The 19967-nt window shown below is 48.2% G+C and overlaps 1 long non-coding RNA gene across 1 annotated transcript in view; it reads right to left on the reverse strand.

Moving 5' to 3' along the window:
* The window catches only part of LOC132008112 (uncharacterized), a 63538-nt gene extending 49158 nt beyond the window's left edge, over nt 1-14380 (reverse strand). Inside the window, exon 1 of the long non-coding RNA XR_009401546.1 lies at nt 14295-14380. This is a non-coding gene — a long non-coding RNA (uncharacterized LOC132008112). The remainder of the gene's footprint in view (nt 1-14294) is intronic.
* Between the last annotated feature and the right edge of the window lie 5587 nt (nt 14381-19967).

Genomic DNA, 19967 nt, shown 5'->3' on the forward strand with positions numbered 1-19967 from the left:
ATGGGACTCAATCTCCCTACCATGAGATCATGATCTGACCTGAAATCAAGAGTTAGACACTTAACTGACTGAGCCACCCAGGTGCCCCTGGCCAACTGACATTTGATTAAGATAGAAAAGCGATACAGTAGAGAAATTTTTAGCAAATGGCATTAAAGCAATTGGATATCCATGGGCAAAAACATGAAACTAGTCCTAAACCTCACACCTTATACAAAAGAGTCCCTCAAAATGGGTCACAGATTTAGACATGGAACTATAAAAGTTTTAGAGAAGAAAATCATCTGAGCAGATGACCTAAGAGTTCTTAGATATGACACCAACATCATAATTCATAAAATCAATAAACTGGACATTGTCAAATTTAACAACTTTTGCTCTGCAAAAGATACTGTTAAAAGGATGACAATACAAGCTACAGAAAACCTGGATGGCTCAGTTTGTTGGTGACTGCCTTCGGCTCAGGTCATGATCCCAGAGTCCCATTATCGAGGCCCACATCAGGCTCCCTGCTCAGTAGGGAGTCTGCTTCTCCCTCTGACCCTCTCTCTTCTTATGCTCTCTGTCTCTCTCTCTCTCTCAAATAAATGAATAAAGTCTTTTAAAAAAGAAGAAGAAAATACAAGCTACACTATAAAAAGAATATTTGCAGACCATGTATGTGACAGAGAATGCATATCAGAATATATAAGGAACTCCTAAAATTTAACATTTAAAAAAACAAAATAATCCAATTAGAAAATGGGCAAAGGGGGCACCTGAGTGACTCAGTTGGTTAAACAACTAACTTTTGGTTTTGGCTCAGGTCATGATCTCAGGTCATGAGATCCAGTTCCCATCGGGCCTCACACTCAGTAGAAATCTGCTCAAGATTCGCTCTCTCCCCCCCCTTTCTGCCCCTCCCCCCATTCACGTACACTTGCTCTCTCGCTCTCTCGCTCTCTCTCTTTCTCAAGTCAATAGGTAAAACCTCTTCTTAAAAATGAGCTAAAGACATGAAGAGATGTTTCACCAAAGAAGAGGTACATTACGGTAAATAAGCCCATGGAAAGATGCTTAACATCATTGGCCCTTAGGGAAGTACAAATTAAGACTATATACAATATCATCACATACCTGTTAAAACAGCTAAAATTAAAAAACAAATAGTCACAATACCAAATAATTGAGAGGATGCAGAGAATCAAGATCTCTCATACATTGCTGGTGGGAATGGAAAATTGTAAAGTCACTCAGAAAATAGTTTGGCAAGTTCTTTTAAAAAACGAAGGATACTCTTACCATACAACCCAGCAATGGTTCCCCTGGACATTTGTCCCAGAGAAATAAAGAGTTAAACCCACACAAAAGCCTGTCAAAAACTGTTCATCACAGTTTCAATTATAGTAACAAAAACTGGAAACAAACAAAACATCCTACAAGTGAATGGTTACACAAACTGGTACAGTCACAGCAAATGGTATATTCAACAACCTGGGTGGATCTCTGGGACTTGGCAGGGGGGAATGCAAAAGATCACATATTGTGTACTTCCACTTGTGTAACATTTTTAAAATGACAAAAATATAGAGATAGAGGACACATCCATGGTTGCCAGGGATGAGGGATGGTAGAGAGAGGAGCAAACATGACTACAAAGGAGTAGTGGGAGGGAGATCTTTGCAGTGATGCCATTGCTCTGCATCTCGACAAGAGTGGTGGTTATGCAAACCTATAAAAGTAACAAAATAACTCAGAACTATGCATACATTGTATAGATGTCAATTTTCCATATAGTCAAACTATATGATAGTTTGCAGGATGACAGCCTGGCTCGGATTGTGTTGGCTTTGAAGTTGTGGAATGGTAGAGAAGCAAGCCCGTACTTTTGGCATGTGGGAGAGGGGGAGAGGAACAGAAGAGACACGTGAGTTTCAGCTGTGGTTACACTTCTTCCATCTTGGTGGCAAAATGTGGCAGGTGGGCTGTAAAGACCTAGAAAGCAAAGTCTCTGAGGACTGCTTACATGGCAGTTCCTGGACCCATGGGGGTCTTTCACCTCACCATGGGGTACCCTCTATCCAGAAAGCAGCCCACATCTCAGAGCCATGACACCTCAGAAACTGGTCTGTTCTGGTCCTTGGCAAGCTTCTTTGACCAATGGGGAGCTAAGGCTCAGAGAAGTGTAGCAACTTTCCAAGTATCACACAGATAGATTCTTGCATCAGAGTGGGGACAAGAATAATTCTGACATCTGAGATTGAAGGAGTCTGGTAGTAAGGTAGGAGGGTAGTAAGAGAGGGTGTGGAGAGACCAGCTAAGAGCCATCGAAATGGTAGAGGTATCAGACAAGAGGACTCAGGACTTAGAGACTTCATGGCAGAGGGGAGGAGAAAGACATGAGAGTAAGAAAGGTATCCCCAGCTGACCTCAGCCTTCTGGCTTGTACACTAGTTGGATGGGGCTGCCATTTTACCAGGACATGGAGTAAGCTGTCAAATATTCCCAAGAACTGGATTTTGGAGGACTCTGAGTGCTATCTCAAATCTGAACAGCTTGGGGTCCCTGGGATACAAGCATCCAGAGAGAGTTGTTTAGGAAACACTGTGCTGCTTGAGTCCAGGGCTCCAGGAAGGAGTCTGCATAGGTCCATGGAACAACCTTAGCACCAGGCAAGTACATGAAAAGAATGTTGAATTCCATCAGTCATGAAAAGAATGGCTGAATCCAGGTGGTAAAGGAACATGGAGGAGTGGTTTACAAAATTCCAAAATAGACCATCGAGTTGGAAAGAGGTAGCCCAAGAACTGGGTACGGGAGTTATTTAAGTGGCATTGATTCCTGCAGTCACATTGACAGATTAGAGATAGAAACTGAGAATTAGAGCCACCCTCTAATAAATGTATAATCAGTTTTTTTTTTTTTTAAAGTAAGTGGCTCCCAGGTCAATTCAATGACTCTCTGGCCTCCCACCTCCCCAGCCAAATTGCGCTCCCTACCCCACTGCCTCCTTTATAGAAATTCTGGAGCTGTAGTGCTTCTTTTCACATCCAGCAGGGAACCACAATTCAGGGCTGGGCTAACTGGCATGGGTACCCTTTGGTTCATCCAAGTCCACTACCCTGTGTCCCAAGTGTCCTTTTGCAGACCATTTGCATGTTAATTTGCACTTCTCTGCAAACCCTGGATTTCTCTTTAAAGGGCTAGTGCCTCTCTTTCCCATTCCATTCTCATCTCTTCACCCATACTCCTAGGTCATGTGGGCTTTGGTGATGAAAAAGAAGAATTCGACCTGTTTGTGGGGTCCCTAAGTTTCTGTATTCATTCAAAATCCATTATTGAGACTCCAAAATCCATTATGGGAACATAGGCTGCCCTCAAGAAAGAGGCCATGTCTTGATCTCCTACCTCCATCTTCTAACACAGCCCATATGATGGGCACCAACTCACCTTACCCCCAGGCTCCCAGATGGGAAACTGAGCTGATAGGGTTTGTGGAGAAGGATTGGGCACTGAGGATCTTACATTCTGTCAAGGACTCAACTCCTGGGGAAGAGCCCACCAATCAGAACTCCTTGCAATTCAGTTGAAGTGACCTATTCATAAAGCACAAGGCCAGGTAATAAAGGTCTTTAAGGGTAAGTCCTGTTTTCTGTCTTGGAAAGCAGGAGAGGTATCATGGGAGCATAGTCTGGAGACTGCTCTTCCTTGGCTTCATGGCACAGAGCAGACCCCTCACATACTCCCTACCCTGCCATGGAAACTCCAGGATGAGGAAAAGTTAAGCCCTTGGGCTTGGAAATCCCTCCTCATGGAAGTGATTTTATAGCCACTTTGCTTGAACTTGACACACCAGCTGAGAGGTTATCTTAGGGGTCCTGCACCCTTGTTTCAGGGTCTATAAAAGTAGAGACCAGGTTGACTCCTCCAGTCCCTCCCATTGGGCCTGCCTAACCCACACCAAGCCACACTGCACACTGTGGCTGGCTCATGGGTCAAGGTTTTGTTCACTCAAGAACTCACACACTCCAGCCAGGCCATGGGACCTTTGCACAGCCTCTTGCCAAGAACCACAGCCTTCTCTCCTCCTCCTTCACTTCCTCCTCCTTCTTCTGCTCTTACAGCTCCACTGGGAATGAATGATACTCAAGACTCAATGCATTCATCTCAAGATGCCACAGGTGTGCATGTGTTGCTCTAGCAGAACAGAGGAGGTGTGACTGCATGAACCTCTGAGGTCACCAGCCTCCAAAATGGCCCCCAATGATCCTCCCTTCCTACCCTTCATGAGCTCATGCAGATCCCTGCAACACTGAATAGAGCAGACAAGTAGATGATAGGATATACAGAAGTGTCAGCATGTATGTTTCAAATCTAGGTCATGAAAGGCTTGCAGCATGGCCTCACTTTCTAGGATCCTTTGTTCTGGGGGAAGCAAGCCACCACGTCATAAGGAAACTCAAGCAGCTCTATATAGGGAGGTCCACGTGGAGAAGAACTGAAGCCTCTCACTGACAGCACTAACTTGCCCAGTGTATGAGTGAGCCCTATCTTAGGAACAGATCTTCCAACTCCATTAAACCTTCCTGTTGGCTGGCCACCAAACTAGCTATAATTTTATGAAAGACCTCCAGCCAGAACCACCCAGCCAAGCTGCTCCTGGATTCCCAATCTACAGACACTGGGAAGATAAGTGTTTTTTTGTTCTTTTAAGTTTCTAAGTTGGGACATAATTTAGTACACAGCAGCAAATAAACTACAGTGTACGTTTTCATTTCTCCTGGGTAGATACAAGTAGAATTGCTAGGTCCTATGATATATGTTTAACTTCACAAAAAGCTGCCAGTCTTCCAAAGTTGCTCTCCCATTTTACATCCCAGCCTACACCACACACCAATCCAGCTGTTTTTCTCTAAGACCCATCTCACCAAAGACAAAGAACATTGCATTTGATCACAGGACATGGCAAGATGCAGGACCACAGTTGCACCAAACCACCACACCTTCCTCTCTAGCTCCTCTTCTTTAGGAATCAACCAATGCACCACTGTCAGAATTGGAGTGAATCTTTGGTCCTTCCACAGGGTTGGAAACCACCTACCATCTCATGATATACATGACCTTGGAAATCATCCTCTACTTTATAGTTGCCAAAGCCCTTTCCTGTATGTGCCTCAAGTTCCTACAAGTCTGATCAATACATGGACACAAATTAGGTTGCATTAACAGGAAAAATACACATCTTGTGGGCTTTTACCGCCCCCCCCCCCATCTGCAGACCATGGAGGCCTCGGAGTCCCTCAACTTGCCCAGTTATTTCTGAAAGTCCCACCCATTTCCAATGAACTTAGCACAGTGATCCCTCCTAGAAAACCAAGTCCTTAGAAGCCACTGGAGGGGCAATACCTCACCACTTGCCCTGCCAGAGTGCCCTAAAGATCAGCACTCTGGTCCCTCCTAAATTCCATCCATTCATCCCTTTGCACTCCCCAAGTTGCCAATGCCATGCCATGATAAGTTTGAATATCATAGAGAAATGTGGGGAGGATCCTTGTAGTACATTCTGTTGGTGCCCTGAGCAGATCCCCTTTCCCAGGCCACTGTACTCATCCACCAGCTGCTACAAGGCTGCCCCCTTCTCCTGAGAATTGCCTTTGGCTGATAGATAACCTGGAAAATGATACTTCCCACCATCCTCCCAACAACTGATTGACAAAAGCCTGCCCTCCTTACTTCAAGGTGGGACAACTCTCCGGTCTGTTCACACCCCAGAGCTCCCTGTGGGATCAGAGAGAGGCAAGATGCCATCTGAGACCCCATCCTTACTAAGCATCTTCCCCTGCACTGTCCTGCTGCCCTCCCTCTTTTTTATGCTTCTCCGAGAGCAGGCCCTCAATATATCACTTGCTCAAGAATCCCCATTTCAACCTCTTATGCCAGAGAAGAAACTTTTGCATCCAGAAACCTGCTATAACCTTACTTAGGTCCCAGGACCTCCCCAAGACCCTCATGAAATGAGCACCTGCATCTGCCTGAATTCCCTCCTACAAACCTCAGGGCAGTCTGTGGGCCAGGTGGTAGTAGAAATTCCACACCATTCCTCTCACTCCACTCCTCCTCCTCCCTGCCCAGCGCTCCTCCTGCTAGCCCACCCACCAGCTGCCACATGGGCCCTTTCCCCCATGCACAGCTGGTCTTCCTGCCAGACCCACTAGGATACCCACTATAATATGCATAGATGATCTATGAATCTATAGTGTATTTGTTTAACCTTCAAAACATTCCTGTTCAATGGCTATTATTAACTTTCCTATTTTAGTAGTGAGGAAGCCAGAAGCAATTTACTGCATAGCTCGTGAAGCTTAAGATTGCTTGCCTGGGCACCTTCCTTCAACTTTATCAACATAGTCTTGTATCCTTCTGCTTAAAGCAGGCTCCCAACTGCCATCAGCTTTGGGCCCCCCAAAACCTAACTCTCCCCTTGGAGAACCTGAGGCTCTGAAAGGTAAGGCAGCTTGTCCCAGGACACACACTTGCCAAGCAACAAAAAGAGAACTTGGCCCAGGTTTGGCTCCAGGCCTTTTCCTGTGCTTGATCCTATGATGCATCCTTGAAGCTTCTCACAGTCTACAGGGCCAAGACCAGCCCTTGGTCTCCCTCAACCCCCAACATGAACTTTTTTGGCTGCCAGCTGTCAGTTACCACCCTTCCCTCTGCTATGGCATATTATTGTGGGGGTCTGCCAGGCCAGAGTGGGCTTGGGCCGAGCTATATTTAAATATCAGGGTGGAAGAATGTCTGCATGCATGCCCCCAACGAATATAGACACCCACAGAGCCTCATTATAACCTGAAACAGGCCCTTTGTTTGCCTGTGTCTTCTCCATCAGCCAAGATGGCAGGCTGATAAGGTACCACAGAAGTTGGACTGTGTATCAGTTAGTTTTGCTGTGTAACAAACCACTCCAAAAACTAAGTGGGAAAACAAGTCTTTATTTAGTTCATAGTTCTGTGGGTCAACAATTTGGTCTGGGCTCTGCTGGGCAATTTTATCTTGGTTGGACTCTCTTATGCATACACTATCAGCTGCCAGGTTGAGTGAGACCTGGCATCAATTGACACAAATCATCTCTGTTCCAGATGGTCTCTCATCTGCCAAGGGTCAGCCTGACTGTTCACATGGTGACTGGGCAGAATTCCAAGACAGTGAGTGGAACTGAGCAAGGCCTCTTAAGAACTAGGCTCAGGACTCAGACACCATCACTTTTACCACATTCTATGACCCAAAGCAAGTGACTGGTCAACCCTGGTCGTTAATTTTAGATTAATTATCTTATTTGAGATACTTCTATCTAGATCTAGATTAACTAATCAATAAATTGATAAATCCTGTTGGTTCTGTTTCTCTAAAGAACCCTAATACACCAGTCCAAATTCAAGGGATAAAGAAGAGATTCCTGATGGGATAAGTGGCAAAGTCACACTGCAAAGTGTGAGTGCATAAGGAGAGAAAGGGTACACCATCTTTGATAATCATTGGTCACAGGCTAGGTTTGGGAATAGGATGGGATTTCCTGCGGGTTCTGCTGGGCCACTCAGGTGGAGCTTCCAGTCACTCCTATCCCCTGCTGGGTATCAAAGACTTCAGAAACAAAACTATTTCTAAGCCTCCCTGAGCAAGGAGCAACTCCACACCTGGATTTGAAAGTTTGTCTCCCTCTCAGACTAAGGACTTCCTGAGGGCTGTGCTGTCTTCCACCGTTCAACTCTGGACTCAATACGGAATGGAAAATTCAGGTGAAAGAAAGCTGATCTACTCCCCCTACAGGATAGAACAGGTTCTGAGAACAGCCAATAGCCTGATTCCTCCAAGTTTTCCCCAAGTGGTTAGCACATGACTGGGATACCCTGAGCCCCCATAAATGATCCTTGAATGAACATATGACCAAGTGGTTGGCTCGTGTTCAATTCTGAACACACACAGACTTCAGTGTTGAGGTCTGGGTCCTCTGCTCCCTGTTTTGCAAAGGGTCCCAGTCCCAAGTAACCAGGACAAGGGGTAAGGAGTTCAGACTTGCCCAGCCCACTTCATAGTCCCCTTGAGAGACCTCCACACTAACTCCATCCCATTCTATCTCTGCCTCTGCTCAGCACACCGTGCCCCCACAGCTTCACCAGTTGGCCACCTCCCAACTCCTGGCCCCATTATGTCTTCTGCTTACCCTCCTCCTAGTCTCTGGATGCCCCATATAGATACTTGGTAAGGAAGCCAAGCCTTGCCACATATACATGTCCTGCAACTCACCCTTCCCCTAGATATGGCTCTGGGCTCTGGGCAGAGAATATAGCAGGCAGGAGGATGGGATAACTGGAGTCAACCTATAAGACACAAAGGGCAGGCCCTTTCATGCCCCAGAGACCCATGACAGCAGGGGCTGGACTCACAGGCTCTGAGCTCTGGCCCCTCAACTGTCATAAAGCTGCTGTGTGATTTGAGCTGTCGCTTTGCTTCTCAGTTTCCCCAACCATCAAAATCAGAGGATAATTATCTGTAGTGTATTTCTACAGGCTTCCTGCTCATCTCCTTGGGGCTTTGCCGTATCAGAAAGCTCCAGCTATCTTCCTACTGCATGTCTACACTTGACGGTTCTCTTTCCTGAGCTGCAGAAAGCCAAGAAGTGGACTTCAAATGCCAGGGAATAAGCATGCCTTGGAGAGCCCTTCATCTGTCCCTCACAGGAAATGATGGAGAAATACCCTGGCTGCCTTGCCCCTCTGATAGGACCATATTCTACTCTGAGTCCAGAGTTCTCTAGGAGGACTAAGTGCCAGCTGCCCACAGTGGAGCTACCTCCATAATATGTCCCATATGGACTACTGCCCTCCTGTCTCACTTCCCCACTCCCCCATGGTGCATTGAACTACTTATGCTCAAATCTTTGTCTCTCCCTTCTGGGGACCCCAAACTAAGACATCCTTCCAGCCCTATCTATGCCACAATTATCCTGCGGCATATTTGTTCACACCTGGAAGGGGCTACCAGCAGGTGTCTGGACCCACAACTGGGCAAGGGGCCTCCCAGTTCTTACCCATAGTCATCTTGGAATGGCCACCAAGCCCTGAAACTGAGGACAACAGATGCTCAGCACCAGTATTCTAGAATGAGCAGTCAGTGAGTCACCATCAGTTGGGCAGCCCTGAATCCCGACTTACTTAGAGGCAGTACAACTCATTCCTCTTAAACAGAGGACTGGGGAGGAGTTGGGGGTGGGGTAGGGAAGCACACTGCTGGGATGACAGGTGTCCCTCTAGCTCCTTGAAGCAAGGAAGCCAGGAGTTCTGAGCTAAGCAATGTGTCAGTTTGAAAACCCCTCCAAGCCTGGCCCAGAATTTCATTCTACATCCTATCCATTCTGAATCTCTACCTCATCCCTTCTCTCCAGCATGATGGCCCCCCAGGTGGACGGCTACCATCACCTACCTGGCCATCTTCAGCCACCTCCTTTCTCACCTCTCTGTCTGCTCTCAGCCTCCTATCCACCCCTATCCATCCTTCTAAAGTAGATTTTTCTAAAACGGGCTAGCAAACAATCATGGGCCAAAAGCTGTCTGTGGCCTGTGAGCTAAGAATGGTTTTTATGTATTTACATTTTGTTTTTAAACAAAACAAGGAAAACTATGTGACACAGATGTTTGCCAAACCCTGCTCTAAATCATAAATCTCAGCCTGCTTAAGGGAGTGGCCTCCCTGCTGACCTCCTCCCACACACTCACCCCTACACACCCTAGCTAGGCCTGCTCTCTGTGCCTGAAATACCCATCCTTCCTCTCTCCTGTGCTGGGTCAATTACCTACACTTCAAGTCTCATTCTAAGTATCTCTATGACCAGGCATTGTCCTATTGGTCTCAGCCCATGCCTTGACTTCCCCTGCTCAGCTCTGTGGGAGGGTGGCTGGCCCCTGTAGTCTCCTGTGTAGGCTGGATAACAGCTAGGTTTGGCCAATGGATGGGAGAAGGGAGGGCAAGAAAAAGAAAGAAGCCAGGATATTCCAGGGTCTCCAACCACAGCTGGACCTCGTCTATGGTTCCTGCTCCCAGTGGGTATACCTACCATGGTTCCCACTCCCACTGGGTAATCTGAGCTCAGCAACACCTCCTCCTCCCTCCTCCTCCTCCTCCCCAGGGTGGTAGCAGCTTCCTGCTGTTGCTAATCTCTGGGCTGCCCCTGGATGACTTCTCAGCTCTTCCATGACCTATGTAACCAATTCCCAGCATTTAATTACCTCTATTAAACGCTGGTTTCGGTCTTCCTGGTAGGACTCTGACTAATAAGCCATTCCTCCAGAACCACTGACCCCTGGACAAGCTCAGGCCCCTGCGACTGCTCCAATAGCACCCTTTACTCATCAGGGCAACAAGCAGGCCTGGGATGTTTCTGATGTTCTAGGGCAAGGGGCAACCAATGCCAGCCTGCTGGCCAAACCCAGCCCACTGCTTATTTTGTAAATAGATTTTTACTGGGACACAGCCACACCCACTCATGCCTGTGTTGTCCAAGGCTGCTTTCAAAGACGAAGTTCAAGAGCTGCAATGGACCCCATGTGGCCCACAAGGCTGAAAAGATTTACTATCTCGTCCTTTACAGAAACAGTTTGCCAACCTTGTTTCAGGTAGGCCCTTACTACTAACATGTCACCTGGGGCCCAACAGCCCAGCTTCGCCTAGGAGCTTGTTAGAACTCTAGAATCCTGGCCTCCACGCCAGACCTGCTGAGTAATAATTTGCCTTTAAATCAGATCTTCTGGTTGAGGCAACTGTCGCCGATGAAGTTTGAGAAGCGCTGTCTGGAGAATTCACCCCCTTCTCACAGCACTCTCTGTGCTCATCAGGAATTATTGACCATCTACTGGCTTGTCTTCCTCTACCAGTTTCCTGCTGGGTCATTGGCCCAGAAATGATCAAAGCAGTGACTCACCGATAAATAAATAGTTGAAGAGAGCCATGGACGCTAAAGAAGGAGAGAGTTTCTTTCTTTCTTTCTTTCTTCTTTCTTTTGATTTGATTTTATTTTTTAAGTAATCTCTACACCCAGCCTGGGGCTCAAACTCACCACCCTGAGATCAAGAGTCAAACACTCAGTCTACTGAACCAGACAGGTGATCCCAGGAGGAGAGTTTCAAAAAGTACAGTTACCATGTTTTCCATCTCCAGTTGGCAGAGATGAGGAATTTGTTCACACCTGGCATTGGGAGGATAAGGGCAACAGGCCGTCTCTCCCTTGTCAGCACAACCTCCCTGGGGAGGTCGATTTGACAATATTTATCAAAATTACAAAAGCATGTAGACTTTGACCTTGCATTTCCACTTGCAGGCCTCTGTCTGCCTGATAGACGTGCACCTGCAGGAAGTGACAGGACTCCAAGGTATCCATTGCACTCCTGTATGCAAGGACGAAAGACTGGACACAACCAAGTGTCCATCGGAAAGAGATTTGCTCATTAATTTATGGTATCTAACAGAAGTATGCAACTTCAAAAGAGAAATAAAGAACTGGAGCTACTTCCAAGGCATGTTGTTAAGTGAAAAAGGCAAAATACAAAACAGCACCACCGCAGGTGCTCGGACAGGACACGGAGGATATTGTATATTCATCAAATATCCCAGGAGAGATGTACACAAACGTCAACAGCACTCGTTGGCCATGGGAAGGGATCATGGCCTTGCAGGGGGCGGGGTTAGGAGATTTTTTCACCGTCTATGGTACTTTTTTAATTAAAGGAAAGAAGGAAGGAAGGAAAGGAGGGAGGGAAGGAAGGGAGAGGAGAAAGAAAGTGAAAGGAAGGAAGGAAACACAGAAGGAAGAAAGAAAAAAGAGAAAATAAAATAAAATAAAAAGAAGAGTCGAGGAGAGCCTGCAGGAAAAAATAGAGAAGTGTCAAAAAATATTGACACGTTTTAGATGTCTGGTCCAGTGCCTTGCTACTCAAAATGTGACCCACAGACCAGCAAGCATCAGAATCACCTGAGGGCGAGTTAGAACTAAGAGATTCCAAGCCCCATCCCAGATGGACTGAGTCAGAACCTGCATTTGCACGTGAGCCCTGGGGATTTCGCGCATGGTGCTCTTGGATACAGGCTTGTCCAGGCAACAAGAGAACTCGCTCCCCACAGCACCACCTGGTTTGCACAGCCTGTCACTAATAAAACAGCTGCCTTTCCCCCCTAACTGGGGCTCCGTCCCAGTGAGACACAAGGGGCCAGGCTGTTCCCATTAAGGGGGAGGTTTTCAGCAGCTTCTCTCAGGCCTTGGCTGGCCCAGAGCCCAGTGCCCTGGCAGGTCCCCAGCCAAGGAGACAGCTCACTTCCTCCTCCTGGAGCCACTGGGACTGCTCAGAACGGAAATATCTGAGAGTTCTCCACTCCCCCAGTTATAAGCTCTTTCCAACATGAATAAAGATGCATCTGTCTGGCTCAGGTTTATTCCTAACTGGTATTTATTTATCCATCCACCCGTGCCTCTAGGTCCCTGGTACCCTGACCCAGTGGTGAAAGGAAGGCAGGGGAGGGAGTGCACTGGGCAGGCCCCGTTGGAGAAGGAGGGGGGAGGAAAAGCCAGGAGCTGGGTGGCTGCCTCTGCCTCCCTGATCCGCCTGACCCGCTCCAAGCCACATCTGGACACCACATCTGGAAGCAGTGACGCCACTGGACTTTCAGAGCAGCAGGGAGGAGGATGAAGAGAGGAGGGGGGAATTGTGTTGACGTAGGTCCAGACCACCCAGGAGTCTGCCATTGGAAGGCAGGGAGGCTAACCTCTCCCACCCCACTCCCACCACCACCCCCAACTCCAACTCTCTGAGCCCAGCAGCTGAGGGAATACAGAACTGCTGTGAGCAGAAGTCCTCTGCAGCAACTGTCCCAAGCCTTCCCCTCCCCAGGCTGGGGGTGGGGGGTTACTCCAGAAGGCCAAGTGCTCTCTCTTTCTGGATCCTTCTACTCCTCCCACCTCCTAGGCAAACCCTTCCCCTCAAACAGAACCCTAAGTCCTCATCTTCTCCCTTCATGTGCCTCCCTAGATTCTTCCCTAGGTCCCTCATGGCCACCATCCCCAAGGGGCTAGTGTCTCTCAAATGAAAAACAAAAACCAAGCCTTAAAACCACTCAGAAGTGAACAGCCCAGACGAGTTTACAAAATGCTTCCACACACTGGGGCCTTGGTTTGTGGCACCGAGCCCAGGAAATGTCAGAGGACTGGACAAGGTCTCCCGGCCTGGAGCCCAGCAGGGACCCCAGGGCTCAAATCCACAGGCACACTGCAGTCTCCCAGGCCTCCAGGGCCTTCCCCGAGCAGGACTCCAAGCCACACAGGTCTTTCTCCAGCAGTTACCCGCTGGCACCCCCAACTCCATGAGTGGCTATGCTAAGTTTGGTGCTAAATTAGCAATGTCAGCTGTGGTTGTAATCAGAGCGAAACTGAGCAGGGAGACCCCTCTTGGAGGAGGCTAGGGTGTGAGGAGGCTAGGGTGTGCGCACACACACTCAGACGCCTGTGGGCTCCAAGGCCCATTTCACATCGTGGGTTTCGTCTCCTTCTCTCTCTCTCTTTTTAAAAAATTTATTTATTTATTTATTTATTTGACAGAGAGATACACAGCGAGAGAGGGAACACAAGCTGGGGGAGTGGGAGAGGGAGAAGCAGGTTTCCCACCTAGCAGGGAGCCCGATGCGGGGCCCAATCCCAGAATCCTGGGTTCATGACCTGAGCCTAAGGCAGACACTTAATGACTGAGCCACCCAGGCACCCCTTGATCTCCTTCTCTTGCTGAGGCCCAGGCTCTGTTTCATGCTGGGAGACATTCCACAGGCAGGAATGTGGGCCCCTCCTTCCTTGAAAGCTGTTTCTGTCTAATGTTCAGGCTAGATTATAAGGGTTAGGTCCGGCCCCTAAGTCCAGCAGGACTGGTAGGCCACAGTCTGCACCTTCAGAGATGAAACTAGGCTCCCTGGCTGGGCTGGCTTGCCCTGCAGCTGCCCTCTGCAGCTCTCCCTGCCCTCGCAGGGGGCTCTCCCTGCCCTCTGGCTTTCCCTTGTGGATTGGGCTGGTCATGGGATAAGCTCCCTCTGGCTGTCTGATCACCAGTGTGGCAGGACCTGATGAACCAGAGTGACTTAGGACACCGTCCAGGTCTCTCTGACTCAGCCCTGGGCTCTTTCCACACAGCACTGACCAGGCAGGGCGCTTGGTCTCAAACCACAAAAATGGCTTGGAGTGGCCCAAGCAGAAGAGGGATTTATTAGAAGATTACAGGGTGACTTACAGGATTGAGCAGAAGAACTGATCACTGGAGGAATGTGGCCGGGCATTGGCACCTCTGACCGTGGCTGTGTTCTTGGCGCCGTCTGCTTTCTGTGGCCTCATCTCAGACTCAGCGCTCTGGGAAGCCTTCCAGAGAGGCTGAGCTTGGTTCTGGACCTGCACTCTCGTGGCTGGAGAAAGTAAGTCCACAGTGTTGGGTGCCCCAAGTGTAGGGGGGTTGATATTGTGCAACTGAAAGAAGGTGATAAATTCCCTCACACCACTCTATCCTTTTACACCCTGTTAATAAGGACCTGGGTATTCCAAATAGACCCTCATTGCAAAGGTCATTTGCTTTTTTGATTGTGCCATTTTTAAAAATTGAAGTTTAATTTACACACAGTAAAATGCATACACCTTAAGGATTCCACTCAGTAGATTTAAAAAACCTGTCTATATATTGTGAGACCACCGCCCAGATAAAAATAGAGAACATTTCCATCACCCCAGAAAGGTCTCGTGTGTCGCTCCTCATCAATCCCAACATCCTCTCCAGGGGGAATGACTGTTCTGATTTTAGCTTAGTTTAGCCTGTTCTTGAACTTCATATAGAAAGAATCATACAGGGACACCTGGGTGGCTCAGTCAGTTAAGCAAACAAAAAAAGAATCATACATCCTTCAACCAAGCCATGAGCTGTCCCATCATTGTGCCTTTAAAACACCTAACTGCTTACCTCCACGGCTACCAGGGGTCTGGACCACCATCACCTGTTAACAGGTTCTCTGCAGAAACCCTCTCCTCGGCTTCCTCCTTGTTTCTCTCTCCCTCCAGGACTCCCCAGCCCTGGGTGATTCTCACCGCAGAGTAACCCCACAGAGACCAAGCAGGACCCTGTTCTGCCTTTGCTGGAAACTCTCCCATGGCTCCCACCCCACTCTAAACAAAAGAAACAGTCCTTATAATGTCTGTGAAGCCCTATGTGATCCCCTCCTTGCTACTACTCTCCGATCATTCCCCCTTCCCTTCCTTCTCTTCCGTCACACTGTACGTGGTCCTTTCATAGGCTAAGGATGCTCCTGCCTCTGGACTTTAGCACTGGCTGGTCCCCTGAAAGCAAAGCTCTTCCTCTAGTGCCCACTCCTTCCTTTACTTTCCTTCAGCCCTGTAGACTTTACCACCTGTTTTTCTCTAGAGCACTTCCCACTGTCTGACACAGTCTGTTTACTGATTGATGTGTTTGTTGTCTGTCTGTCTGTCATCAGTCAACATGTCAGCTCTGTAAGGGTAGGGCTTTGGTAATTTGCACACGTTCCCAGTGCCCCACAGCATCAGCCTTGTCCTAGGCACCAAACAGGAAACACGGAAGGGCCTACGGTGCTATGGGCATAGGGTACATGAAAATGAGAATCAAGTCTGGTGTCTTCTCCCTTGAACTCATTATTTGGGTGTTGGAGTCTGGAAAAGACTACTAAGAGCATTGTTTGGGCTCCCTCTGCTCCCCACCCCAGAGATCTAGCTCACTTTGGCCCAAGCCCCCAGTCTCACAGCCCGTGGGAATCCAACACAGGCTCCGGGATTTGACGAGGCTTTGGGAAATGGCGAGGTGAGGTGCAGGCTGGTGGGTGGGTGAAGTTTGGCCAGGCAGAGAGGACAGCATGGGCTCTCTGGGATAGTGTCACTTAGGGGAGATACGAATGGGGGGGTTGGATTTCAACAGATGAATTTTGGAGGAAAACAAACATTCAGTCTATAAGTCAGTTAAGCGTCCGACTCTTCATTCTGGCCCAGGTCATGACCTCAGGGTTGTGAGATCAAGCCCCTTGTTGGGCTTCACATTGAGCTCTGCACTGAGTATGGAGCCTGCTTGGGAGTCTCTCTCTCCCTCTCCCTCTGCCTCTCCCTACTCCTTCTCTAAAAAATAAAATTGAATTAAAAAGTGATCGCACCTGTTTCACAGGGTTGTCATGAAAATGACAACCTCAATAAGAATGAGGTCATTCTTATAAAGCAATTACCAGAACACCTGGTCTATGGTAAACACAAAATAAATATTTGCTATTTTAATCATTAGGGTTCTGGTCATTTAGTCCAGGGACAGTGCATTCTATACCCTAGAAGTGGAACAAAGTGGGGCAGGGTGAGGCTGGCATTTTAAAGAGAACTATGTGCTAGAAAAAGGTTAGGCTGATCTGATTTTCAATGCGCAGACTCGCTTGAGCTCCTCGGGATCTGGGGACCATATGAATAACAGATAACTACTTTTGACTCTTACCACTTCTGGCTGCCGGTACCTGTGATATTTTTTTTCTTTCTTTCTTTTTTTTTTTTTTCCTGAGAGCTTTCTCTGATTGCTTGACCCCATCCTGTTCATCTGTAACCAGGGACTTCACACACTTCACAGACACACCTAGTGATGTCTGCCTCGAGCACTGGACTCGGTGAGTGGGGGCCTTATGTCTACCACTCCAGCAGCCCTCAACTAATGACTGGTGGGAGTTGGCATATACAAATACCCACCAGCTCCTTCACCCCTTGATACCATAGCACCAATGTGTGCTCTGCACTATCTCCCAGCCTTTGCTCTGCAGGATTCAGCTCTAAACACCTACAATGACAACCTACTTCAAAATCCAACTTGCACTGGCTTCTTTCTCTGCTCCCTCCACTCCATCTCACTTCTTGAATCTCCCATGGGTGGTCCTAGGATCATATTGCAAATAAGCCACTTGCATTCTTGTACTGTTTGCGTAATCCTTGTCTCAGGGCCTGCTGCTGAGGGTGGTGTGGCTTAAGAGTCTATTTTTGGGAGCACCTGGGTGGCTCAGCGGGATAAAGCCTCTGCCTTTGGCTCAGGTCATGACTCAGGGTCCTGGGATCGAGCCCCACATTGGGCTCTCTGCTCAGCGGGGAGCCTGCTTCCCCCCCCTCTCTCTGCCAGCCTCTCTGCCTGCTTGTAATCTCTGTCTGTCAAATAAGTAAATAAAAATAAAATCTTAAAAAAAAAAAAGAGTCCATTTTTGATGAGACCAGGGCTGCCAAGCTAGTGGTCATCTGGAAGGTCCACACCATGCCTGATCTCTGCCACATAACTCAAGCGGCCAGAAAATAACAGACCCTTTGGGTCACTCAGTCAGAGCCATCTCCATACCCAGGCATTCCAGCTGAAGATACTTTAAAGACCAATTTTCTCTCCTTTAAATTCCTTCTTACATACTCACGTAGACTCCTAGTGATGGCTATCAAGCTATCTTGAATCTAGAGCGAGGATGACACATAGGTTCTATCCCAAGTGCCATGTCTGATCCAACAAGAGAAGCTACCCAGAGGCTCTCTCCAGAGTTACACTTCACAGACACACCTAGTGATGTCTGCCTCGAGCACTGGACTGGGTGAGTGGGGGCCTTATGTCTACCACCCTGGCTCGGGAAGCAAATTGTCTCCTTCATAGTAAAGTTGGATGAATTTTTCCTTAGCATTCTTAGTCCATCTAGGCTATCTGTGCCTCTTAACAGTCTACTTCCTTTCTCTGACTTGCCCCATCCCAGACAATGAACCTGTCTGCTGACCATGGCCACCCATTTACTGGATGAGGAAACTGAGGCTCTGAAACATTAAGTGACCCTCCCAGCATCACAGAAGTTATAAGGCTAGAACAGAGCTTTTAATTTGGGTCTACCTAATACCAGAGCCCCCACGCTGTATTCTTTCATAGAGGAGGCACGCTGTATTCTTTCATAGAGGAGGCAGTAATAAAGGTCTTTAACCAAAGAGAACAGCCCAACAATGTCTCTTTTCATTAAGAGAAGCCTTCCAGCAGGGACATCTGGGTGGCTCAGTCGGTTAAGCGGTGAAGCGGTGACGTATCCAACTCTTGATTTTGGCTCAGGTTAGGGTCTCTGGATGGTGAGATCAAACCCCGCACCGGGCTCTGCAATCAGTGGAGTCTTCCTGGGATCTCTCCCTCTCCCCAACTCTCCATGTGCACACACGCTCTCTCTTAAGAAAGAAAAAGAGAGAGAAGTCTTCCAGTAATGGGCACCCCATCCTTTGTTGTCTTCTCCAGCCAGGCGGAGAGAAGGCTCTTTGGGGGGCAGTGAGGAACCCTTCCCCAACTGGATAGCCCCCCTCAGTAATTTCTCTGCCAGGCTCTGGCTCCCTACCTTCCTGGGTCCAGACTCTCTCATCTCCACCTGGGACAGCTTGTTCTCACTTATTTGCTGTCCTTGAGCAGCTGACTCTCAGACAGGGCTGGAAGCCTCCTGGGAAATCTGAAGGCAACATTCTAACTGGAACAGGCATGACTGGAGCACGTCCAAACCTCTAAGTTATGGAAAAATCCAGCAGAGACCTTCCCAGGGTGGTGACTCAGCACTCCCACAGGCAGGGGGCTGCAAACGGGTCCTCCGACCACAGCCGAGGCCTGGAGCCTGCTGACTAGGCAGCCTGCCCACCCGGGTCTGGCTCGCACCCTCTCCCAAGTTACAGCTCAGGACTTCCAGTACCTTCCTATTACTGTGCATCTGATCTCCTGCTATTGAAAGCTGTGACTCTCTGCTCTGAGAAGCCTTAGGCATGAGACTTATGGACCCCTGGTCTCTTTGCTCACAAGCCCAGCTTTCAACTTGCCCCTCCCTGACCCTGTGGCGGTACCTAATTGACCAGCTTGTTGCTGGTGCTGTACTTTGCAGAATAAGAGACAAGAAAGTGAGGAAGAGGGTGTAACACAGTCACTAAGACCTTCCTCAAGGCTAGGACTCTTCTCCTCTTTGCAGCTGAGACCAGGGTCCCTCAAGGATGCATTCACACCTGCCAGCCTACTATCCCCAGCTATAAACAATACAGGGGTTCAGTGGGCCAACTTTGAAGTCAAGTACACCTAGCTTTAAATTCCTTATTAACAGGGGCCTTCGATCCCACTCTCCAGAGTCAGAACCTGAGATGGGAATTCTTGGGCACATGATTTACTGAGGAAGTGATCTCAAGAGAAAAGGAGGGAGAGAGGGAAGCAGGACAAAGTAGGAGAAGATACTCAGCAAGAATGGGGTCTCAGTTGGTGCCTAACCTCTGCCTGATCCCACAGAGAGCTCTGGGGAGTAAATGGTCTAGCGCTCTCCCCCTTGAGGTAAGCAGGCCACACTTTTGTACCCCTGTGTCAATCAGTCATTGTCCATCCCTGGAGGATGGGGGCAGTGGTAATGGGAGAGGAAGGTGTAAGCTCCCAGAAAGTTCTAGAAAAAAGCAAGCCCAGCAGCCACAGGCCATCCTCCAGAGGGATTCTCAGATGTAAGCTTTTAACCACCTCCCTGACAGCAACTGGGAGAGTGGTTGTTGGTGGGGGAAAGAGATCAAAACGTGTCATCAACATTGGCTATAACACTGGGCAAGATTCAGTTGACTCCTCTGTGAAAGGCACATAAAACTTACCATACGTGTGTGAGGTGTTGGGAAGTAAGAACAAGGCCCCTAATACAAGGTAACACCTCAGTGACTTAAATCTACCAATTCTATTGCTTGGTGAAGTCGTTTTAGTATGGAGATTAGTTTTATGTATTAACTTGGCTTACCAGGGGGCATCCAGATATTTGGCCAAACATTATTCTGGGTATTTCTGTGAGAGTGTCTATCGTATCTAAATGATATGAATATTCAAATCAGTGGGCTTTGAGTAAAGCAGATTGCCTTCCATAATGTG

This window comes from Mustela nigripes, unplaced genomic scaffold (genome assembly GCF_022355385.1).
Source record: "Mustela nigripes isolate SB6536 unplaced genomic scaffold, MUSNIG.SB6536 HiC_scaffold_75, whole genome shotgun sequence".
Lineage (NCBI taxonomy): Eukaryota > Metazoa > Chordata > Mammalia > Carnivora > Mustelidae > Mustela > Mustela nigripes.